Here is a 25,898-nt window from a genome sequence, read left to right on the forward strand (position 1 = left end):
AATCTTTTTAACTTTTATTTAAGAGTCAATATGATGTCATGCATTTAAAAATATTTGGTGTGTTTAATCCAGTTAGGAATAGTAATTGTTCTTATCTGATGCTCAATTTCTCCCCCTTTTGACTTGTAGAAGCCTCTTTATCTTGGCTCCTGGGACCCTTTGCCACCACCTAGTGGTCATTGTTACCTGTTTCCCTTGCTTTTGAACTATGAGATGTACCAAGTTCATCTTAAACATTCCCTGTCCAGACCTTGAAGGAACTATTTCTCTAAAAGAACTTTGGTTTCTTTCAATAGGAAATGATATTTAGAGGCTACATTCCAAGTACTAGGATTGCTTATTGCTCAAATTGACTGTCATTTGTAGGCCTTTTTAGTGAACAAAGCTCAGAAATATGTGGGGATTTTTCATCATGTCATTTAGATAATTCCCATGAAAATTCAGGATGCTAGAGAGATTTTACTTCACTTCATCTATCTTAGATTTGTGTTTTCTTTCTCTGATGTTGGAGTTCCAGTTTTCAATGACATCAATATAATTGTTTACAGTCTTGTGCCACTTAATGACATTTTGGTCATTAGTGCATAATAATGGAGCTAAAAAATTCTTGTCACCTAGTATTTTTAATCTTTTTTGTGTTTTGATATGTTTAGATATATAAACATTTACAATGTGACAATTGTCTACAGAATTCAGTATAATAATATCTTATAGGTTTTTATCCTCAAAGTGATGATATACCATATATGAATACCTATGTGTGGAAATGGCTATATTTTCTAGGTTTGTATAAGTATACTCAATGATGTTTACACACTGAAATTGCCTAAGATGTGTTTCTCAGAATTTATTCCCATTATTAAGCAACACACAACTATATTTATGTTGTTTAAAATACTTTCAGGAATGTATTCCTGAAATGAAATGAAATTCTCTTGTCTTTAAGCTATATCCCACTAAGGTATGTTTGAAATAATTCATTTCTGTGGTTTGTCACCAACATGATATCACAGGTTGTTTTATTTTTGCTTTCAATATTTAGGTATTAATTTTTAAAGATTTTTTTTGTTTATTTTACAATTATTTAAATATTTAGAAGAGCCAAAGTTAATTTGTGAAAATAAGTTGTTTCTGTTTTCTGGTACTGGTGATTGAACCCAGGGCTCCTATCCACTGAGCCACATACCTAGGCTCTTTATTTTTTATTTAGAGATAGTTCTCACTAAGTTGTGTAGGGACTTGCTAAGTTGCTGAGGCTAGCTTTGAACTTGTGATTCTCCTGCCTGATTTTGAAAGAACTCTAGCTTTTGTCCCAGTTCTGTCTACCCTGATGTTACTCTCTTTTATAGTTAACTTTTAAAATTTATTTCATTATGCATTCTGCTATTAAAAAAATAAGCAAATGAGAAAAGGGATATGTAGCTCAGTGGTAGAGCACTTGCCTACCATACATGAGGCCATGTGTTCTATCCCCAGCACCATAAAAAGAAAAAGAAAAGCAAATGATTTTTACATCTAGCTATGATAGCTTTATATAGGTACTGGCTTCACCTTCCCAACTGAAACAACTAAAATAAATATGAAAAAAACCCCACAAACATAAAATTTGAAGATCCAGTAACATTGAAGATCAAGCAACAAAGAATGATTCTGGAAACATAAAGAACAAATGCTATGAGCTCTTTAGTTGCCCCAGCTTTTACTATGTTAAGAGATTCCCAAGCCATGACAAAGAAGGGGAAGTCAGGCAGAACCAGAAGATACCATGAATTGAGAGATGGTGCTGAGATTCCAGGAAAACCAAAGTGACTAGAATTCACAGGGTGGAGTACCAAAAGAAGGTTGCTACATTGAGAGACAATTCTGGAAATCTGTGAAAGGCTCTCTGAGTGTTCAGCAGGGTATTGATCTGCACATAAGTGTGATGAAACTGCTTAGCAAGTCAGAGAAAGCATCTTAAGTGATTAGAAGGAACAGGTCCTAACACAGGGACCAGAATAGCACCTGGAAAAAACTATCTAAGGAAGTTGGGTAGAATAATCAGAAGGGTGTTACCTCGGACTGACTATTAAAATTTATGTCATACCTAACAAATATTCAGACCCAAGAGAATCAAATTGTTTCCAGTAATTTAATTGTATACGAAATATTAAGAATAGTAATTCGTAATGTATGGCATCGAATCAAAGCTTACCAGGCATGCAAAGAAGCAAGAAAAATACAATCCACAATGATGAGGAGAAGAATCATCCAATCAAAGCCAACTGAGAACTAGCGGAGATGTTAGAATGAGGTAATGGCATTTTTTAAAAAGTTATTACTACTATATTTCGTGTGTTAAAAAGGTAAAAAGAGATATAGAAGATATATTTTAAGAAAATCAGTCTTCTAGAGTTGAAAATATATGATAAACACAGTGGATGGGATTAATGCCAGAATAAGCATTGTGATGAAATTGTTAGTGAACCTGAGGACATAGCAGGAGAAGTACCCCAAATGAAACAGGGAAAATTTCTTCTGTTAAAGAAAAGTGAACCAGAGCATCAGTGAGCTGTGGGACAGTTTCAAGTTGAGCGATGAGAGGTATTCAGAAAAATATTTTAAGAAATGATGGCCAAAAATTTGTGAAAACTGTATATCTGCAGATCCAAGATATTAAATGGGACTAGAGTACAAAAAGCATGAATAAAGCTATATCAAGGTATATTATATCATAAATAAATTGCTCAAAACCAGTGATAAAGAGCAATCTTAGCAGTTAGAGAAGACATTTATGTAGAGAAGAACTAAGGATGACATCAGATTTCTTGTCAGAAATTAGGCATAAGAGAACATAGTGGAGTGACACCTTTAATATATTTGAAGAGTAATAATGTTGGCCGATAATATCATGCCCAGTGAAATATCTTTCTAAAATGAAGACTTGTACTGACATACAAGCTGAAAGAATTCACCTACACTTGCACCAAGACAGCAGATGGAAATAATGGAATAAAGGAGTAAAGAACACTGAAAATGGTGACTGTGTGCATAAATATTTAAAATAATTTTTCTTATTTGAACATTTTAAAAAGTCATTGACTGTTTAAAGACAAATATCAGTGTAGTATGGGACTTAGAAAACATGTAAAGTAAAATACATGACAACAGTATAAATCTCAGAAGGGTAGTAACTATTGTAACGTTCTTATTGAATATGTGAAGTAATATAGTATCATCTGAAGGTAGATTGTGACAAATTAAAGATGTATATTCTAAACCCTGAAGCACTAAGATTAGAAAACAGAGTTATAGTTTAATAAGCCAATAGAGGAATCACTAAAAATACCAATAGTGGTATTTCTGCAAAAGAAGACAGAAAGAAAAGAAAAAGAACAAAGAACAGAAGGAACAAATAGAAGATTATATTAAGCTTACACCTATGCACAGCAGTAATCCTATTAAGTGGAAAGTATCTAAATACATCAGTTAAAAACAGAGATTGTCATATTGCCTAAAGAAGCAAGACCCAAATAGATGTCTAAGGGAATAACACTGTAAATAGAAAGACACAAAGAAGTCAAAACTAAAATGATTGAAAAAGGTATCTCATGTTAAACACTAGTCAAAGGAAATCTGGAGTAGCTACATTAAACCAAAAGAGGTTGTGGGGCAAAATATATCATCAGGACTAAAGAAAGTTATTTTCTAATGATAAACGAATCAGTCAAGATTATATAATAAACCTAAATGCTTGTACTTTTAATATTAGACCTTCAAAATACATGAAGTATCAAAATTGATAGAATTATGAGGAAAATGATGAATCCTATAGATTACATTTAGAGATTTCAATATCCTCTCCTCAGCAATTGGCAGAAAACGAAAAATAAAAGTAAGGTTGTATAAAGTGTGAATGACATAATCCATCCATTTGAAATTAATTGACATTTATAGAAAACCCCCAAGGAGCTTAGTGCACATGGGACATTTACCAAGATAAACTATATTCTGGATCTTAAAAAAATTATCAGTAAATATAAAAGTATTCAAAGTCAGGCAAAGCTTATTCTCTGAACACAATAAAATGAGAAATCAATAATGGAAAAATCTGGAAAATTCTCAAATATTTGAAAACTTAAGTGCCAGGCTGCTATCTGCTATCTATCTATAACTGTATCTATCTATCATATATATATATTTGGTATAAATGAACAACACAGTACATTTATTTTTATGTGGTGTTGGGGATCGAACCCAGTGCCTCACACATGTAAGGCAAGCACTTTACCAATGAGCTACAACCTTAGCCCCCACTGCTAAATAATTTTTGAGTCAAATAAATCAGAGAAGAAATTCATATTTTGAGTTGAATAAAACTGAAAACAACATATCCATTTGTGCAATGTCACTAAAGTGTTATTGGAAAATTTATAGCACTACCAGGCCCAAGATAGCTTTATTAAAAAATAAGTCTCTAATCATTGACTTAGTTCCTACTATGAGAAACTAGAAAAGGAAAAATAAGTTAATCTCCAAGTAAGCAAGAAAAAAAGATATAATAAAGACTATAAGTCAGTAAAATTTTAAAAAAAGGAAAATAAGAGAAAATCAATGAAACCCAAAGCTAGTTTTTTAAGATGAATAAAATTGATCAACATCTAGTGAGGGAAATAAAAGAGGAGACACGGGTTACCAATATTCGCAACCAGAGAAGGGATAGCACTACAGATTTCTCAGATACTAGACTGATAATGGGGATATTATGAACAGTTTATGTTAATTAACTTGACAATTTAGATGAAATGAAGAAATTCTATTTAAGCCACAAATTGCAAATGTTCACTCAAGAAAAACAGACAATTTCATAAACCTTGTTGACTATTAAAGAAATTGAAGGTATAGGTAAAAACTTTTCTAGAAAGAAAAAAATATAAGACGAAGATAGCTTTATTGGTGATCCAATTAAACCTGTAAGGAAGAAATGATACTAATTCCTAATAGTAGTAGTAATACTAAACCCTTGTAGAATATTAAAGCAAGGAAATATTTCTCCTATGAATCCAGTGTTATCACTACACCAAACCAAGACAAAGATATAATAAGAAAAGAAAACCACATACCTCTCATGGGATCTCCAATGAATCTGTACAGAAATTCTAAACAAAAATTTAAGTCAAATACAACAATATGTAAAAGGAAAATACATCATAGACAAAAACTAGACGGATGATGGGGATTTATGTCAAGAATCCAAAATTTATTTAACATTTGAAAATCAATGAAATTTACCACATTGATGTACCTAAAAGCACAATCTTTGTGTTTAGCTCAAGAGATACAAAACAAGCATTTAAAAAACATAGCAGAAGGGGGAAATGTTGGGGAGTAATATTGGCCAAATTATATTGTTATTTTGTGTGCATGTACAAGTAGGTGACAATAAATCGCATCGACATGTAAAAAAAATCAGCCCTGATTATTATTTAAAAAATTTTTTAGATGTTGATTGACTTTTATTTTATTCACTTATTTATATGCAGTGCTGAGATTTGAACCCATTGCCTCACACATGCTAGGCAAGTGCTCTACCACTGAGTATCAACCTCAGCCCCTCAGCATTGATTATTGATGTAGAAAAACAAACAACAAACTAGGAATAGAAGGGAGCTTAAAACATCCTCTGAAAAAATGCAGCTAACCTCATTCTTAATGGTTGATAATTGAATACTTTTCCCCAAGATTAGAAACCAAACAGAGATGTCTACTCTCATTACATCTATTCAGCATTGTACTGGGGTGCAGTAAGGAAATAGCTAGTATACTAAGGCAAGAAAAAGAAATAAAATGCACTCAGATTGGAAAGGAAGAAATAAAATTCTCTTTCTTTTCAGATAACATGAATATATATAGATACAATCTGGTATGATCTAGAAAAAAGCTATTGTAAGGTTGACAGATAAAATTTACATTTAATAGCAATTATATTTTCTATATATTAACAATGAATAATTAGAAATTGAAATTTTAAAGATTTCCATGTACAATAGAATAAAAATATGAAGTATTTAAACATAAACATGGCAAAAACTAAAATGTATATATTAAAAACTATCAAATATTGCTGATAGAATTTAAAGAGAACCTAAATGGAGAGATATACCTAATTTATGAGTCAGAAGACTAAGGTGTCCATTCATCCCAGTTTAATCACCAGAGTCAACATTATTCCAATCAAAATCCCTGTAGAGTTTTGTAGAAAATGACAAGCTGATTGCAACAGACCTAGAATACGTGGCTTCAAGACTTAATCTAGGGCTGGGGATGTAGCTCAGTGGTAGAGGACTTGCCTAGCATATGCAAGGTCCTGTGTTCAATCCCTAGTACCATACGAAGAGGAAAAAAAATATTCTAAAGCTACAGTAATCAGGATTGCAGACAAAACATATTGAAACAGAGCCAAGAATTCAGAGATAGATACACAATATATATGGCAACAGTCATTGACAAAGATGGAAAGACAAGTAGAGAATGGAAAGTTTTTTCAGCAAATGGTACTGAAATTACTGCATATTTATATGCAAAATATTGATCCATGCCTTGCATTAGACACCTGAATTAACTCACAGACTTAAATATTAAACTCAAAACTACAAAACCTCTAGGAAAAAAAAAATAAGAGAAAAATTTTTGTTGAACTTAGGTTTGGCAAAGATTTCTTAAATTTGACAACAAAAGCATTAAAATGGATTTGACAATGTGGGATTCATCAAACTAAAACCTCTAATTCAAAATACACTTTGAAGTGAATGAAATAGACAAAACACAAGCTGGGAGGAAATTACTGTAAAGCATTTATCAAGACTTGCATCAAGGATATATGAAGAACTCTTAGAATGCATTAGAAAAAATATAGTCCTGTAAAATAACACTTCATCAAAGAAGATAAACAGATAGTAAATACATTAAAAAATGCTTGACACAATTATCAGGGAAATGCAATTTTGAAGCATAAGAGTTACCACTACACACTTATTAAATATCTAATATTAAAGACAATTGTGCTGAGTGGTTGGAGAAGAGATGGAGGAACTGGATGGGTACACAGCTGGTGGGGATATAAAGTGGTAGAATCACCTTCTAAAAAGGTAAACATACACCAGTCATATCCAACCATTCTTTTCCAAAGAAGAGATAAGTTATATAGCAATAGGAGGAATTTTATATCAGTGTTCTTGGCTATTTTATTTGTAAAAGCCCCATCTGGAAAAAAATACAAATGTCTATCAATAGATGATAGACAAATTGTGGTACGTACATGTAATGAAATGCTACTCAGCAATAAAAATAGATGATAGATAAACTGATGTAGATGAATCTCAAATTATGCTGAATAAGAGAAGCCATAGAAAATACAATATATTATCCCATACACATAAAACTTGAGGAATACAAAGCAATCTATTAAGATAAGACATTTTGCTGGAGGAATGGGAAAGTGGGGGGCAAGAAAGAAGGGTGACAAAGGGCAAAATTACCTAGAGAATGAGAATATTTTTGGAAGTAAAGGATGTGTATATTGATTATAATGGTGATTTCATAATTTCATGTTAAAATTCATCAAATTGCACACTTTAAATACATGTAATTTATTGCATGTCAGTTTTACCTCAAAGCTATAAAAAATAATATATTCATCTTTTTTCACTTTCTAAGATACAAATAGTATTCTATAAATATTTTTCTCTACTTCATTTTTAAAAAATGTATTCCGGAAACCAGCTCTTAGCAGTATTTAAAATTATTTTCTTTCTTCTTTGGTTTATTCAACAACTTTCATTGATGACGGTTGTTTCAGCCTTTTGTGACCATCTTGTATTGTTATAATTAATGCTTGAATAACATAGTTTTGTAAATACAAGTTTTAAACATTTGTTGTTGTATTCCCAGTATCTTTAGAAGTTAGGGCTGGTGGACTATAGCTCAGCAGTAGAGCACTTGCCCTAGATACCCTTCCCCAGCACTGAAAAAGTTAAAAAAAAAAGTGGGATTGTTGAGTTAATAGGTAAATATATAAGCAGTTTTGGGAGATGTTGCCAAATCTCATTCATAAGGGTTGTATCATTTTGTATACTTATTAGCAGTGTCTGATAATTTGTATTCCCCCACATTCTCTCACCTACTGAGTATGTTGTCAAACATTTGGATCTTGCCAATGCAAGTGAGAAATGGTGTCGTGGTGTGGTTTAATTTGTATTTTGTTCATTATGAGCTAAGCAGAGCATGTTTCTATATGTTATAGCTATTTGCATTTCTTTTCCTGAGATCTGTTTATTTCTTCAGCCCATTTTTGTATAGGTTTGCTGGCCATTTTATTTATAATGTTCTTTATATTTCAGGAACATGATTCTTTGGACAATAATATGTTGCAAATATTTTTTCTCAGTTTGTCATTGTCAAACTGCGTGTGTGTGTGTGTGTGTGTGTGTGTGTGTGTGTGTGTGTGTGTGTCTGTAGCAGGTTTAGATACAGCCAGGAAAGATTTTTTCAATGAGGCAGGTTTTGCCCACTCATAATACATAGAAAATTTCACTTAATATTTTCTAGTACTTCTTTATTTTCTATTTTTACATTCATGTTTCTTATCCATTTGTAGTTTATCTTTTGAATAAGTAGAGAAAAATCCAATTTTATAATTTTCCATGTGGTAACGCTACTTATTAGAAAGTCTATTTTCCCCAAACTAACTTTTATTGTACCCCAAATGTCCAGTTGGTTCTGTTTCTGGATTCTCTATTCTGTCCCACAATCTCTATGTATTCCTGGGCTTGGACGAGGGTACATGAATTAATTATATAGTCTGCCCTCCCTGTACCCTTCATTGCTCTTCTTTTTCAGTGCTTTCCTGCTTATTCTTGTTCTTTTGAATTGACTATATTCAACTTGACGACAGATTTTTAAAGATCCCCAGATGTTCATTTCCTCCCCAAGTTAAATGTCCCCAATTTCTTCAATTTTTAGCACGTGCTTTTCGGGCTATTCATGATTCTGTTCTTTTCCACAAGTCATGCAACCCTAAAATGTGGCATCCAGAAATGAAGCCACCGGCGTGGGGTGATAATGACATGATTCCTTAGGGTAAGGCTTTTTAAAAAGAGTGTCATCCACAATTGGAGAAAGTAACAGGACTAGAATGACCAGGGAAGGAAAGCCCAGTCCGAGCAGTAGTCTTTTAGAAGGGAGCAGGAGAAGCTTCTCCTCTTCTGTCTGCACTTTGGGGGCAGGTAGGTACCTGGTGTCTCAACACATTGACAAAAGGGTTTTGCTCTGGGAGGGGCTGGGAGGCCTGACTTTCTCCTTTTTCCTAGTCTCTGCCTATAATCCCCTTCTGCTAGTTTCCCTGGCTTCCTCCAGGGCCTTCTAAATCGCCGGTCCTCTCCCAGTTCCTGGGACAGGTGAGCCTCTTTCCTTCTGGAGTCCTTTCATTTGGACTCTTCCGCTTGGCTCTACCGGCGCTGTCCCCCGCCGGGCTCCGCAGTTGGTTCTTCCTGCTCCTCGCCACGCCCCTCAGCATCCTCTGTCTGCTCACTGCAGTCCACCCAGGGGCTTCCTCTGATGATGGGTTTTATGTGCCTTGGGCGGAAAGCGCCTGTGGTGGAGGAAGGCAAAGTTCACTCTCACTACCCGCCCCCTGCGCTGGGTCCTACTGAAGTAGGAAACGGTGAAAGAGAGGGTCCTGTGCTTTTCTGCAGGGAAGCGTCGCTTCCACTCAGCCGTCCCTACACCATGGACTCAGTACCTGCCACTGTGCCTTCTGTCACTGTTTCCCTGGGGGACCCAGAGCTCCTGGGACCCCTGTCGGGTGGCTGAGTTCTGGCGGAGTGGGTGCACTGACTGTCGTGGCGATGGAGAAATGGAGTGTGTCAGGCCCAAGGCAGGCAGGACGTGACTGTATGGTTAAGCGAGGCCGGTGAGAGTGTACTTGAGCTTTCCCCACTTGCACTTTTTTTTTGACGGAATAGAGGTGACAACCTCATGGTATGTTCTGAAATGCAGCCAACAATCCAAACAGCTAATGTTACTATGGGTCTTTTCCCTAAGGAGACTGCAGGGGAATTGGGCCCAAGTGACAGTTATCTCCTATTACGTGTAGAGGGCGGTGAAAACAGGGAAGAGTAGGCAGGTGTTTACTGCACTGCCTTTAAGCAACCATTTAAAATTAGGCTCTGAATTTTACAGAAGGATGTTAAATTCAGAGAAGTTTATCTAAGCCAGTTTTCAAGAGTTGTCTGAAATTACATGTCACGTATCTGTATATAAGAGTGGAATGGAAGTAAGATTTAAAATCTTATACATATATCGTTATTGTTTTTATTTGTTGCCATAAAATTAATTAGTTCTTTCATATATTTGTTTTGTCTTAAATGAATATTTTAAATTATAAAAACCAGGTTATCTAAGAGAAAAGAATGATCCAGAGGGATTCTAGCCAGGTGTTAAACAATGTGATGATATAGGGCCTGTTACAAACTGGAAATGTATGCTCAATTTAAAGTATTTAGATTCGGGCTGGGGTTGTGGTTCAGTAGAGCGCTTGCCTAGCATACGTGAGGCACTGGGTTCGATCCTCAGCACCATATAAAAACAAAACAATGTGTCCACCCTAAAACTAAAGATACATAAATAAATATTTTTAAAAAGTATTTAGATTCATTATACTTGAAAACACTGGAAGCGAACAAAAAATATGAGACTGCCAGTATCCTCTCTCTTGAAGAAGCTATTGGAAAATATTGAGGAGGTGGATTTCTGATGAGGAAGTTGGTTTAGAATTGCCATGATTCTTTGTGACTGTTTTGTTATAAATTTAAGGTTTCCCATTTCTTCTAATTTGTCTGTTTAAGCTGTTTACTACATTGCCTGATGATACTCAACCTGGGCCTGATTTTTATGGACTACCATGGAAGCCTGTAGTATTCACTGTTTTCTTTGGGATTGTATCCTTTGTCATTTTCTATTGGAGAACTGCTCTTGTGAGTAAATTAACTTACTTATACCTTAGCACATAAGCACAATGATTATTTTATATAGTCACTGCCCCCCCCTTTTTTTCTTTTTCAATTGCTAAAACACAAAATAGTGGTTTAAGTCAAACTAACATTATAAAATAATTTAATGTGGGTGCAGTTGGTAGAACTGGTAATTCTTACAGCCATCCTGACCAGTAGTTTCATATGTATCAGAAGTCTTAAAAGTGGGATAAAAGATGGGATAGGTTAGATAAATATCCTTTTGTGTAGCATATATGTCTAGTAATCTATCTTAAAGAAATAACTATGCTTTGAAGATTTTGGTAATGTTTTTCAATGGAACAGTGTATTAGATTGAAGACTTAGCACAACATAATTCATTTAGGGGTTATTGTATGCTCGATTAGTGGAATAGTAGGCAGATTTATTTATTTCAAAGCTTTGAGGTACAGAAAATGCTCACAATTAAATGTGAAGTGGGAAAAAAAAGCAGAAACTAAGATTTAAATGTTGATGAACTGTATGTTAATATAAACATACAAACAGGGGGAAATGCTGCAAAGAAATACAGTAAAATGAGAAAAAGGAGATGATATAATTTTTCCAGTCTTTTATATAAATTTTTCCCAGATTTTATGATTTGATCATATGTACAGAAAATCCCTTTTTATTTGGAAGTATAGATTATGTGTTGTCCAAAAATCCATTAAATGTTTTGTTCATTAAGGTTTTTTTTTTCCTGAGCAGAATTAGTCTATCTATGTGTATGTGTGTACATATATGTATGTGTGTGTGTGTGTGTGTGTATATATATGTGTATATATATACATATATATATATATGCGCTTATACATACTTATGTTTGTACTGTAGGTCATTCTGTTTCATAGTTATTTAACATAATTGGAAGAAAATTATTTTAGGTAAATGGATTTTGCATATGAAAAGCCTAACAGTTAAAGAGGCCAAAAACATTGGATACAAATCTTTTCAAATCTGAGTGTTCTTTTTCTGATTTCTTAATTATTTCAGACATATCATTGTTAAGATAAGTTTCCTCTCCTTGTACAATTGAGTGTAAAATCTCTTAAAAAGTATTCCCTTCTTAAATAGAAGAATCGTTTGCCTGGATTCCTGTGAGGAATTTTCTAATCTCATTGAACTTTTTCTCAGCTAAAAGTAAAAAGGAAATAGAAGGATAAAGAGAAGGGAAAAACATGAAAACATCTTATATTTCTCTCTCTTGTTTCTTTCATTTCAAGAACCCTGGTACCTGTTTCTCTTTTCACTAGGTTATGTGGGATGTGGTTCCTAGCTTGTTGCTCCTCAGTTTCAGCATTTGACTTTAAAACTTTAGTCTCCCTACCTTAGATGACTGCTTTTATGCTACTTCCTATTTTCCTCTGTTGTCATTTAGAGTAAAAGGTTAGCAAGGCTATGACATTAAAGAAATGTTCATTTTTTTCTGTGTTGGAGTTTTCTGAATGCAATTTCCTGTTACGAAGATCCCCTGGATGATCCGTGGACACATCTGAATATCCCATCACCATTTATAACATTTGAAAGGACAAGTAATATGCTAAGTTACAAAGAAATTTAGTGATGTTTTAAAAAAAATTCTGCTTAGGTTTTATTATCAGGTAGTTTATTGCTGTTTTTTGGAAACGATTGTTTTTGTCCTTTCCAGAATATGTTAATTGTCATTTCTCTTATTGCTTGTGCATTTTCTTTAAGCAGTCTTTCCTTTCAGATTTCTTGCTATATATTTAGTGGTTTGCAGAAATAAGATGATGTAGCCTCTTAGTTTCTAAATTCAGCCAATAGCCAAATTTAAATTGGAGTTCTAAGATGTTTTCTGGTGAGTGAGAGTGGCATATCTTAGTACAAAGATTATGCATTTAATATTGTTTCCTCAGATTTCTTTTGAATAGTCATTGTTTCTAGACTTTATCCTGGTTATTTAGAATTGTCAAGTAAATGATTTTGAGTATACCCACACACACACACACACACACATACACACATCTTTGCTGTGAAATAAGGTACATATCTTAGTGTTTTTATGTCAGAGGCTATTTATGAAATATCACTACCAATTAAATTTAAAAGGCTTGTTAACCTTTACTTATTTTTAATCCTATAAATTATTATCCTGAACCAGAATGTTATTAAATTCTCACTTGGTTATGATTCTGACTGTTGTTTTAGGAATGCTGTTTCTATTGAGCAGATGTTTGACATCGAATTTAATCTTTTTTCTCTCTTCTAGGTAAAAGATAGAGTATATCAAGGTAAATTTTTAGGTTTCTTAAACTTGTAATAACCCTTTGTATTGGTGTTTGATGTGTGTTTTATGTATGTTAGAAGTAGATACAGTGACTTTTAATGTCTATTATCTTTTTTACCTCCTGAAAATTTTACTATTCCTAGGTTGCTAGCATGGATAATAGAGTAGATGATGATGGTTCCAACTCTGAGATAGGAGATAAAGAGGAGGAACAAATTGTGGATAGGGAGATGATGATAAGTTTTAATTTGGGGCAGATTAACTTTGAATATTGATGTAATGCAGATGTATTACATTTGAAGAGTATTTCTATGCTAATGATTTAATCATGAATTAAGTAATTGAGTAGATAATTTGAAGAATGGTAATGTGAATCAGTATGTTTTCATTTCTGTTTTTCTTTGCAAAGAATTAAATGATTCCATTTTCGGAAAAGAAAGTGTTTTGAGAAGGGGGGAATATCAAGCTACAACACTTTACTGTATTTCCCATCTGTGAAATAAGTTTAAATTGAAATATCATTTTGGATGGGAGGGGTTTCTGGGATTGAACTCTGGGGCACTCTACTTAGCCACATCGCCAACCCCCTATATTTAGAGACTAAGTCTCACTTAGTTGCTTAGTGTCTCGCTCTTGCTGAGGCTGGCTTTGAATTTGGAATCCTTCTAGCTCAGCCTCCTGAGCCACTGGGATTACAGGTGTGCACCACTGCACCCAGCAAAATATCATTGTTCTTATATTTTTCTTAAATTCTAATAATTTTTATACTCTTATTGCTAATAAGCATAGATTGCTTTTTAAAAGCATAATAGTTATGCTAAGAAGTATTTCCTCATAGTACCATATAACATGTCTTTGCTTTTAGTAGATTGAGTAATTGAATTTCATTTAGTGATTGTAATAATCTTGTGTATTTTCCCCTTTTAGTCAATGAACAGCAAATTTCCAAAAAGGTGAACAATTTCATGAAAGAAAATGAAGAACTAATGCAGAAATTGTCAAATTATGAACAGAAGGTATAATTATTTTTTTCTTTCTTTCTCCCTTGGTTCTAGCTTGAATCATTCCTACCTGTTTTAATTTAAAAATCATATTTTAAAACTTTTGTTTCATTATTTCCTACAAATCATCTAAATTCTAAACAGTCATATGTATTAAGTACTGCTTTCTTCTGGAAAGGGTCACTTGTCTGGAAGTAACTTGTATGGTAGCGCTATAATTTGTGTATCTTAATTCTGAATGCTTTATTTACATAGATGAAGGAATCAAAGAAACAGGTCCAAGAGACCATGAAACAAAATATGATTCTTTCTGATGAAGCAACTAATTATAAGGTAAAAATCCCTTCTTTGGGGGGAATTACATTCTAAACTCAAAAGTAAATGTAATGAGTGAGTAATCTTGACACCTTTTTTTTCCAGGATAAAATGAAGCTTCTTGAAAAAGCTAAAGAACTTCTGGATGAGGGAGCTAAAAGTCTTCATGTTATGTTAGAATCTGAGAGAGAACAGAAAGCTAAGAATCAGGACTTGGTAAGAGTTTTGCTGCTAAGTATTACTGCAATTTGGCTTTTGAAATATTTTGTAAAATTGGTTAAGTTGAACTTAGTCCAGCTGTTAACTAAAGTAAGATTAGGAGTCAAGGAAGTTGAACCCACTTCTGCCCATTTTGTGGAACTTTTAAGTACTGATACAACAACTTAAAAAAATTTTACTTACATATTTCATTTTCAATTTCTATAAGTTTCTGTAATTACATAAAAGTTGCAAAAGATGGTAGAGAGTGTGTTCTGAAATATCCTACCCCCAAGTAAGCTTGATCACCTAGCTGAGGTAGTATTTATCAGATTTCTCCACTGTAAAAATTCTTTCCAATCCTTTTCATATTGTATTCTTTGGAAGTTACCATGCACAGCCCACAGTTAAAGTATGAAGAGTTACAAGCTCAGGATGCAGCTCATGGTAGAGCACTTGCCTAGCATGCATGAGGCCCAGGATTCAATCCCAGGCATTGCAAACAAAGATTGCAGATTTATATCCACTTCCTTAAGGAGCAAGTATCTTTATATTTTTTTTGGAATTCTTCTGTATGTGAGATTAGTCTATTCTTCCTTAAATTTTATCATTTTTTACTTCAGATAAGAAAATTTTAAAAATGATCTTGGGAAATTTTTTTCTCTATCACTAGAAAAAATATTACTAATTTGAACTGGTTTACTTGAAACAGTAATTAATTAGTTAATTTTCTATGCTTTAAAACATTTTATTTACTTATTGCATTATGATTTTCTATACTTTGAACTTTTTTTCTGGTTATCTCATAAACAGTAAGGTTGTGGATGCCATGAAATATTTATGACTTCATTTTCCCTCATCTCTTTCAGTTCTTGATTTTTTGCTTAGTCCAAAGCTGGATCCCCTGCATTTACCTGAAATGTAATGGGATAGCTTGACAAAAAATTTGTTGTGTTTATCTTTTTTAGTATATATATGTATGTGTACGTACACACACACACACACACACACACACACAGATATATATCAGTATTTCTACTGAAATCCTAATGCATATTTTGTGTTCTGTTTTCACCTGGCAGATAATGGAAAATAAGAAATCTATAGAGAAGCTTAAAGATGTCATTTCAGTAAATACTTCTGAACTTTCAGAGGTAAAGCTGCCAACTATTGCTAACGGATATTAGTACTACATCTTAGTTTTGTTGCGGACCAAAAATTTGAGGTGTGCTAAAATGTGCAAAAAATGAGAACTATATGATGTCTTGTTTGGGAAAGTATAACTTTGTTTCTTCTTTGGAATTAATTCACTAACTGTAGTGTTTTTCATTAGCTTCAAATTCTCCTTACTGAAGCTAAGCTTCGTGAAGAGAAGGTGAAGTTGAAATGCTGTCAGCTTCAGAAAGAAAATACCATGCTTAAGAAGGAGAAAGAGCAGGTAAAGAAAATTTGATGTCATACATAATGTAAACTAGAGAAGTGAATATCATTATCTTGTATCTTTCTTGGATCTGTTTCTGAGGTAAGGAATTTTCATGTAGTACCTTTTCTAGATATGCAAAGTTTAAACAATGCTCCCCAAATTGAGTGCATATATATGGTCTCCATCTGTTTTGGATTTTTGGATTATTGCTTTCCTTATCAAATGTCAATCAGTTATTAACTTGCATAGCCTCAAAGAAACTTTTTAAACCAGAAAATTAAGTATTTTATGATCCTCTTTTGAATAGTTACTTATTCACCGGCCAAGGGAAGATTACATGATAAGGAATCTAAATTTAGGAGACAGTCATATGTGCCCAGCCATTCCTGCTGGAGATAAATTATTTGAATTGGCAGCAATTTTCTGGGGAATGCAATAAACAGGGTCAACTTCCTGATAGCTCTGATGTTCTTACTGCAGCTGTGAGAGTTGGGGCCACTCTGCCCTCTTCCTTAACCAAGGTCTCAACCCCCTCGATTGAGGCAGGCCACCGAGGAGTATGGCTCTCTATTTCTTTGTCTAAGTCTTGTAGTCCTGATATATCCAGTGCAGAAACCCCTCCCTAACCCATAGGAATTCATGTGTTTTGACTTTTCAGTTGCAGCAGGAAGTAAAAGACTGGAGTACATCACACGCTGAGCTCAGTGAACAAATGAAATCATTTGAGAAGACCCAGAAAGATTTACAAGTAGCTCTTAGTCAAAAAGATGATACTATTAATGTAAGTTTATACTCCAAATACATGTTTCATCTCATGAATTCTCCTGAAATCTTCTGAATTAAAATCGAGAGTCTTCCAACCTTTTGCTTCTTTTCTAGGCTTTGACTAATCACGTCACACAGTTGAATCGGTTTCAATGTGAATCTGAATCTGAGGATCAAAGTCGAGATGAGTCAGATGAATTAACCAATGGAGAGTTAGCAGGTAAGATCAGTCTCAGGGAGGTTGAATCCTTTTTTGGTTTCCTGTCTTTAATTAAGTATACAGATGCCACTTTTCAGCTGGCTTAATTTCTTCTTAAGCTTCAGGGTTGTAGACACATATCACTGGATCTATAGATATGTCTGTTGCATTGGCAGAGGTGGGTTGTTGGGGTATAATGTAGCAATAGGCATGTGAAGAACACTGACTTTTTCTATCCTATTGAAAACTAGTAAGTACACTGCAGCTACAATAGTCATATCCTATACCTCTAAGTATTGAACATTGTACAGTAAGAGAAATTTATTTCTTAACTTATGCAGATGATACTTGATTTTGATACTCATCATCTCTATGGCTCTGTGGTTTTAAGGTCCACAGTCAGTCCGGAGGCAGTTGGAACCATAAACTAAGGCTGTGAGAACAGAGGCTAGAGACTATCAGAAAGCTAGAGAGGGAGTGTAACAGTGTTTACTGATGAGGAAAATATTTCCAGATGTTTTCTCCCAAGTTGGATATTGCTTACATAGCAAGTATTTCAAACCACACCTGGTAGTAGATTCAGGGAGAAAATAGAGGATTGAATCTTTCTAAACAAGACACTTATTGCCCAGGTGAAGATAGATCTGAGAGAGAAGAAAAGCTTTTATCTTACAAGAATAGCATAGATAACATTTTAGTTGTGCAAACTAGAAATTCACCTTTTTTTTTTTTAAGACAGACACAGTACTTTTATTTATTTTTATGCTGAGGATCAAACTCAGTGCCTCACACATGCTAGGTGAGCACTCTACCACTGAGCCACAACCCCAGTCTGAAATTCACCTCTCTCTTTTTTTTTTTAAATCTAAGCTTGCAATTCTCTTAAAAGTCATTAGTCTAATCAGTATAATTATTTAATTGATTTTTTTCTTCCAGTGTTTGAACACAATCATTCTTTAGTTTAGGGAAGTTAGGAGAATATAGAGTTAAAAGTAAGGAAAGAAAAAGCTAAAGTCTTTTGTTTTTTAGGTGATCAGAACGAGAAGATCAAAGATCAAATTAAGCAGATGATGGATGTCTCTCAGGTATAGTTCTTTGTAAGAGTCCCATAGTACCTGTGAATTCTTCCTGTGCCTCACTTTTAATAATACCTCTATTTTCTGCAATTTTTAGACAAAAACTACAATATCAATAGTTGAAGAGGATCTAAAACTTTTACAACTTAAGCTAAGAGCCTCGATGTCCACAAAATGTAATCTAGAAGGTGGGTTCTTCTTGAGAAGAAATTGCCATGTTGGAAAGACTTAAAAATTTATTGGAAAGATAAAGAATGGCTTTTTGCTTTCATGCTTCTTACTTTTCTTGGCACTACTCCCTCAAACAAGTTCTTAAGTCCTTGTACACATATAGAGATAAGCTGTTTTATCCTTTACAGACCAAATAAAGAAATTAGAAAGTGACTGCAATTCACTACGGTCTTCTAAAGTTGGACTGGAAGAGGAATGCAAAACTCTTAGGCAGAAAGTGGAGATTTTAAATGAACTCTACCAGCAAAATGAGATGGCACTAAAAAAGTAAGATTTCCATTGTTTGTTATTGTTATCATTGTGTGAACTAACAGATAATTTTATCTAGTAGAGATTTGTCTTTTTTCCTTTGTGTTTTGTTTCCTATAAGTTGCATTTTTCTTTCCATCATCAGTCTTAAGAGTCCTGAGGTAGTTGGAACCATAAACTAAGGCTGTGAGGACATCGTAATCAATTGTCAAATTCATATGAAGGCAAGAAGTGGTAAACTGGTATTAACAGTCACTGATGTGGAAATACCTCTCAAAGATCTAGACCCTTTCTATGATCCCACTATTTATTTTAATTTCCTTTCATTGTGACCAGTTATGTAATTCTAATATTTTGAACTTGTATCTCTAACTCTGGACCTTTAAAAATACTGAGTGTTTTGGAATGACATGTTTTAGTAGAATAAAAACTTCAAAAAGGAATAATATTTACTTATTGATGGTACAAGTTTTGGACTTGAGTATCTCAGATGTTCACACTAAAAATTGAACTGTGGCAAGGATTTTAGGAGGTACGATTACAGAAGTACTTGTTTGTAGTATATATTTATATATTAATCTTCTCAGTGTGGAGCTAGTTATTTTTTGGAAGTTCATTTGAAGTTTTTAATCCACAAAAATACTTGAATTCTCTAAAAATAGTTTTTTTGTGTGTCAGATTTTATTTGTTTGCACCTGATTTATTAACAAGATATATATATATATATATATATATATATATATATATATATATATATATATATATATATATATACAGACCTTCTTATAGACCTAACTGTTTTTAGGTATTTTGACTTCTGTTGCCTAATTAATGCATTAAATATTGAAACCTTTCCATTAACTTTTCTAAAATTCTGTGATCTCCAAGCGACCTTTTTAGAATCTCAAATTTTTGTTCAGGCCAGTTCTAAATGCCTGGCCTGTTTCAAAGAAACATTTCTCATTTTATCACTTTTTTTTTTCAAAAGAACACTTGTTTTCTCTGTCCCTACTAGTAATATGAATGACCTAAATGGCAATTAATTTTCTTTGTAATGCAGTTAAATTGTAGCACTATTTTCCTCAACTCCTCCAAAATTCATTCAGTCATCATCTGTGGTTTGTACTCTTTTTTTCTCATCCCCAGGTACTATGTTAGTTCATGCCTGTGTCATCTTTTCTGTTTCTAACCTAGGTCATCTGTCTTCATTCTCCATTATTTATATTTTTATATAATTTATTTCAAATTCTTAGTAATTTTCTCTATAGCTGCTTGAGTGGACTTTCTAAAATATAAGTCTGTCCATGTCAATATGTGCCTGTGGTTTATGAAGAATTTGCTTTCTATTTGATTACCTGTTCTTTTTTTCTTCCTTGTATCTTTTTAATAGTTTAAATATTTTTTAATTATTTTCCTCATCACCTGTATAAGCTTGATGTAATCATAAATTATAATGGAATTATAATTATATAATTATAATTATAATTTTATTCATCTTCTCATAATTTAAAGGCCTTGGTATATATTCTGGATTTAATAAAAACCTGACATAGATTAATAGGTTTATTACTTGTTTTTATGGGCTTTAAGTAGCTCCTGAATCAGATAACTGTTGTGGCATCGTATGTTAGTACTTCATATACTGTGAACTCCACAAGACATTCATTCAATTTATACACATATTTAAAGTTTCTGTAGTTCTGCATTCTACACTGTTGGTTTCTTATTTGAAATTATTTTCATTCTATTTGAACATTGTCCTTTAATGATAGATTTGATTAGTGTATCAAAGTAGTACAAGGATAAACAGAGAATAGTATTTTATCCACTAAATATTGCTACCTTTATAATCTGTATTAGGTTGACATGAACTTCATGATTAGAGTTAAAACCAGTTTCCATTTTTAAAGGATCTTTCTTTTGGCTACTGAATTTTGACTGTTCCTTAGTTTTAGCAATTTGAAAATATCCAATTAATTACCATCTGTTTTATTTTTTTTTTCTTTAAGGAGTCCATTATCATTGTTGTTTGGTCTTATCTCCCTCCCCTAGTTCCTGTAGTCATTTCTCTCTTTTTTTAACAGTTGTATTGGGAAGTGCCTAGGTGTAGTTTTCCCCACCCCACCCACTTTTTCCTCTTGCAGTTATGTTGCTTGGGACCATTAAACATTTCTTGAATTTTCGAGTCTTTTTCTAAATGTTGATTTTACCTCATTCTCTCTTCTGATTATAATAATGCATATTAGAATTTGATTTCCCCTGCCTCCTACATTCTGGATTTACTTCTTCTGGATATTTTCTTCTGACCTGTCTTAAAAGCGGTAGGATTTATTTTACTTCCCAAATCTGATGTTAAAATCATTCATTGAGTTTAGGATTTTAAAAAGTTCAGGGTTTAAAATATTATTTTAGTTGTAGATGGACATAATATTTTATTTTATTTTTTATAGGATTTTTTTAAGAGAGAGAGAAAGATAATTTTAATATTTATTTTTTAGTTTTTGGCGGACACAACATCTTTGTTTGTATGTGGTGCTGAGGATTGAACCCGGGCTGCACACATGCCAGATAAGCGCCTTACTGCTTGAGCCGCATCCCCAGCCCGACACAATATTTTATTTATTTTATGTGGTGTTGAGGACTGATCCCAGTGCCCCACACATGTGGGGCACGTGCTTCACCACTGAGCCACAACCCCAGTCCTATTTCAGTACTACAGCTCAAACCCAGGACCTTGAGCCATGTGCTCTACTATTGAGCTACCTCCCCAGACTCCTTGCTCTTTCTCATAAGGGACTAGTGTCTTACTGCTTTCCAAGCTATCTTTAATCTCATCATTCTGCCTCTGCCTCCAAGTATCTTCGACTGTATGTAGGTCACCACACCCAACTATTTCTTGGTTTTATAGTTTCTAATCCTTTGACAAAATTCATAATCTTTTTTTTCCTCTTTTGTGGTGCTGGGGTTTGAACTCAGAGCCTTGTGCATGCAAGGCAGCACTCTACCAACTAAACTATATTCCCAGACCTGAAATTCATAATCTTGACTTTACTTTTTTGACTATATAAAGCACAGTGATTTTAAAACATGTGCGGTTAACCCCATTAGGTGGTTTCCTTTTCTGTGGGATTTTTTCTCACAGAATTTTGTCTTATGGAGTGCCTGGTCAGTTTTGATTGGCTAACATTGTTGTGATAATTATACATGAAATTTGAGGACTAAGATGAAGTTATCTTCTTATAGAAAAGTGTTGAGGTTACTTGAGTAAGATTGTCACTTCAAACTTAGTCAGCAATTAAGATAATTCAAAAATGACTTGTCTTTTCAATGTTTCAGTATTGTTCCTTTTGGATTTTTTGCCTGTTCATCACTTAAGTGTGCAGTACTTTCAAATCTAAACTCAAAGGCTAGGGCTTTTATTAAGGGTCCCTTTATTTGTAGCCCCAAACACTTCTTTTTTCCTCTAAGCCCAGGAATTTGATGAAGGCTTAGTTCAGACTCATTATATCTTTGTGTTATCTTCAATATGTGGGTAAACCTAGGAGAAAAGTACCTTAAAGTGTCAGCTTTACTTGTAATTCTGAGATTCCTTTTTCTAATGGATCTTGGCCACATACATATATCTTCACTGCCTTTTTAGCTTGTATCCTTTCAAACATAATTTTATATTCTTATAAAGATGTTTTGATTGTTCTTAGTGCTCTCAGACTAACTCTTTGGTAATTGGAAACAAAATTCTCTCTGTTCTTCAAGATTCAGTTTTCTCCATATTCCTTCTTAAGCCAGTGGGGGAAATTATTATATTCCTTTAGGCGTCATTTATACCTGAAACAGTGAGCTCTTTTATTCTTTAGCATCTTACAAGGTAACTAGTATATTATAGCCACTCATAAAATACTTGCTGAAGAATTAAATGAGAAGCTATATAAGAATATATAATCCCCTTTTTCTATTTGGTATCAATAATCCTTTTTTACTATAGTTCTTCTGATTTGTGGAAAATTAAGTTTCAAGTTAATTATCTTTTGAATTGGAACTATGGCTAAAGTAGTACAAGGATAGCAGAAAATAGTATTTTTAAAATCATTAAATGTGGCTACCTTTGTCTCAGTAGATGAACATCTTGAGTTTCATGATCAGAGTTAAAACTTGTCAGTAGATAATACTCTGATCGTGGGTCAGTTTGGCTTCTTTTTCTGGTTGACAGACATTATCAAAACTCAGATTTGTCTTTCTGCTTAATTGCAATTCTTTTGAAATATATATCTAAAGTGTGAAAAATGTTCTGTGGCTAATTGCATAGCTAAAAGACATATTCTAGAAGATTTTTTCTTTGATTGACTATATCTTTATTATGGTACCAGTCTTGGATTGAGAAAAGAGTTCCTCCATGACAAAGATATACTTAGTGTCCTACCCATGGCAGAAACGAGAAAAGAATTATCCCTTGCTTTATCCTAATATGTTTAATTATGTTAGGTTTATCAGTCCTGATCTTCCACATTGAAGTAAAGTGAGTTTTTATTATCTTACACACAGGAGACTTGCCCTTGGGGCACATGTTGTTTTCACATTTATTTTATTTACTGGTAAATAGAGAATTAAGAGGAAAAATTAGAAAATGTAAGTGATTTGCCAGAGTTTGATTTACGAAATTGCAGGTTTGAATTCCTATTTTATGTGCCTAAGCATTTTATAGAATTGTGGGAAGTGATATTCACAGAGAGAAACTTTTGATTTGATAACTGGCTTTATTTTAGGAAAGTGAGCCAAGAAGAATATGAGAGACTAGAAAAAGAGCAGCGGCTGTCAGCTGCAGATGAAAAGGTGGTTTCCGCTGTACAGGAATTTAAAAATTACAAGTGAGTTCAGTTTCTAAAGGAGGGTGTCAATGTCTAATAAACTAGTGGTGGCTTTCTTTTTTAATCTTTTTTTACATTATGTAGATAGAAGAAAATAGCATGGAAGTATAAATAACGAGAGGATATGAATACATTCAATTCACACAGGAGAAAAAATAAATTTCAACTTTACAAATGAAAAATGTTAACAAAAATTTACTTATAGCCAATGGGCAAGACCATAGGGAACTTGGTCAATGCAAACAGTTCTGGGGGTTTTGTATGTTGTAGTAATTCTTTAAGAAATCAGTTTGCTGTGTGATGTATCAAGACCCACAAAAGTGTGGCATTTGATAGACCTTGGAAATCTTTTATGGATATAATTTGAAAAAAAGAAAAAAAGTTTTAAGGAGGAAGATATTTCTAGCAGAATTACTTGAGAACACACTGATATACAGTTAAGGAAATTATAATTTATCATTCAGAATCTCTAGCAATTAAATGATAAAGAAGTTATTAGTATTGGGTCTTTATTTTATTTTATTTATTTATTTATTTATTTTTGGTGCTTTACTACTAAGCTACATCCTTAGACCTTTTTTTTTTTTTTTACTTTGAGACAGGGTCTCAGTTGCATAGGTTCCCACTTAATTGCTGAGACTGACCTCGAACTTGTGATCCTCCTGCCTCAGCTTCCCAATCATTGAGATTACTGGCATGTGGCATTGCACCTGGCCTGTAGTATTAGTTTTGATCACACTGGATTCATATAACTATAGAAATGTTTTTCTTATGTATGATAAAGTCTTTAAAAGTATAGCTGATGGAATAAAGGGAAAATGGTCAGAAATGTTTCAAATGTTATTCAATTGTTGTAATTCTTAGGCGGAGAATTGAAGAGATGGAAGAAGCATTACAGAAAACCAAGCACTCGTTTAAAAACCAGGTAGTAATTAATACTGTCCTGTAGTTGCAGAATTTCTTGATATCTAATAGACAATTATAGGCTATTATAATGAGTCCCTAAAAACATATTTTTTAATGTATTGTCTTTTTCAGATTGCTATGCATGAGAAGAAAGCTCATGATAATTGGGTAAGATTTTTTCCCCCTTTTCTTTATTTTGTGCATAGCCTACTGCTACTGAATTTGAATATTTTCTCTTTAATAGCTCAAAGCTCGTTCTGCAGAAAGAGCTATAGCTGAAGAGAAAAGGGAAGTTGCTAATTTGAGACAGAAGTATGTGATTTTGGTATCTTCCTATATGTTTTATAGTGTTTTAAGGTTATGCTAGATATTATCTACGAAGGAATAGATTGCTGTTTCATAATTCAGTCCATTCTTTCTCAATATTCAAGACTATTGGAAATGACCCAAAAGATCGCAGTGCGTCAAGATGAACCCGGGATTGTAAAACCTATGCTGGGAAGACCAGATTTTCAAAATCCTCCTCAGAGAGGTAGGGGGCACTTTGTAAAAGGAGCTATTTTATTTCTTGGTGCAGAATGTATGTAAATTACTTTTTATTTCTGTGTGTAATGGTTATGAAATAATCTGAATGATTTGCTAAAGCAGGAGGTGAGGGTTGGTGTCAGGGAGAAGGCTGCCTTAAAGTAGTAAGGTCTTTAGGTCCACTGAGCCATAATGGCTCTTTTGGTCCATCCCCCATGAGTGGTGGAGAATGTTCCCCTCCACTGACAGCAGAGCCAGCTGGGAGACCTCCTTCTGCTACTCTTAATCAAAAAGATATGCCTAGAAACGGATTTGGTGAGCATTCACATGTTGCTTTATAGTAAACTGCTTCAAGGTTTTTTTTTTCCCCTTTTGAATATTCTAATGAAAACATTGAATTTGGGCCTGTACAATATATAGAAGATAATTTCTTACTTTATCTTAGTGAATGTTTTCTGGAAATTCTGTTCTAGAATAGAAAACATTTTTCTTTTCCTGGAGGTCCCTGTATTGTTTTTTTCTTTTAAATTTTACACTGCGAAGTGTAAACCTTTATCTTTAAATTAAATCTCTATGGTGTTCCTTTCCCAAATATTATAAAAGTAGCCTTAAACTTTATGTAGCATACATATTTCCAACATGAAATACTGAATCTTATTTCAAATTCTAAATAGGACTGTAGTCTTGGTAAGATTGGAAGTCAGGTTATACAGACTAAAGAAAAGCCAGCCTACACATACTTTAAGTCTATAGCTTAAAGTTTAGGACCAGTACTTATTAATCTCCTGTTCTATCAACCCAAGGCAGTTCTTTATTTTACTTAAGTCTCTTCATAAATTGTGATTTACGTAT

At 33.5% G+C, this 25,898-nt stretch overlaps 1 pseudogene across 1 annotated transcript in view; it reads left to right on the forward strand.

The window, feature by feature from the left end:
• LOC144374801 (transport and Golgi organization protein 1 homolog) overlaps window positions 1-25,898 on the forward strand; it is a 77,292-nt pseudogene that overhangs the window by 47,355 nt on the left and 4,039 nt on the right. The window contains exons 7-23 of the transcript XR_013434089.1: window positions 10,884-11,012; window positions 13,279-13,300; window positions 14,224-14,312; window positions 14,553-14,630; window positions 14,718-14,828; window positions 15,893-15,964; window positions 16,144-16,248; window positions 16,892-17,014; window positions 17,113-17,218; window positions 18,227-18,282; window positions 18,371-18,461; window positions 18,633-18,771; window positions 23,514-23,615; window positions 24,480-24,540; window positions 24,654-24,689; window positions 24,766-24,833; window positions 24,953-25,053. The product of XR_013434089.1 is annotated as a transport and Golgi organization protein 1 homolog (transcript). The remainder of the gene's footprint in view (window positions 1-10,883; window positions 11,013-13,278; window positions 13,301-14,223; window positions 14,313-14,552; window positions 14,631-14,717; window positions 14,829-15,892; window positions 15,965-16,143; window positions 16,249-16,891; window positions 17,015-17,112; window positions 17,219-18,226; window positions 18,283-18,370; window positions 18,462-18,632; window positions 18,772-23,513; window positions 23,616-24,479; window positions 24,541-24,653; window positions 24,690-24,765; window positions 24,834-24,952; window positions 25,054-25,898) is intronic.

This window comes from Ictidomys tridecemlineatus, unplaced genomic scaffold, assembly GCF_052094955.1.
Source record: "Ictidomys tridecemlineatus isolate mIctTri1 unplaced genomic scaffold, mIctTri1.hap1 Scaffold_89, whole genome shotgun sequence".
Lineage (NCBI taxonomy): Eukaryota > Metazoa > Chordata > Mammalia > Rodentia > Sciuridae > Ictidomys > Ictidomys tridecemlineatus.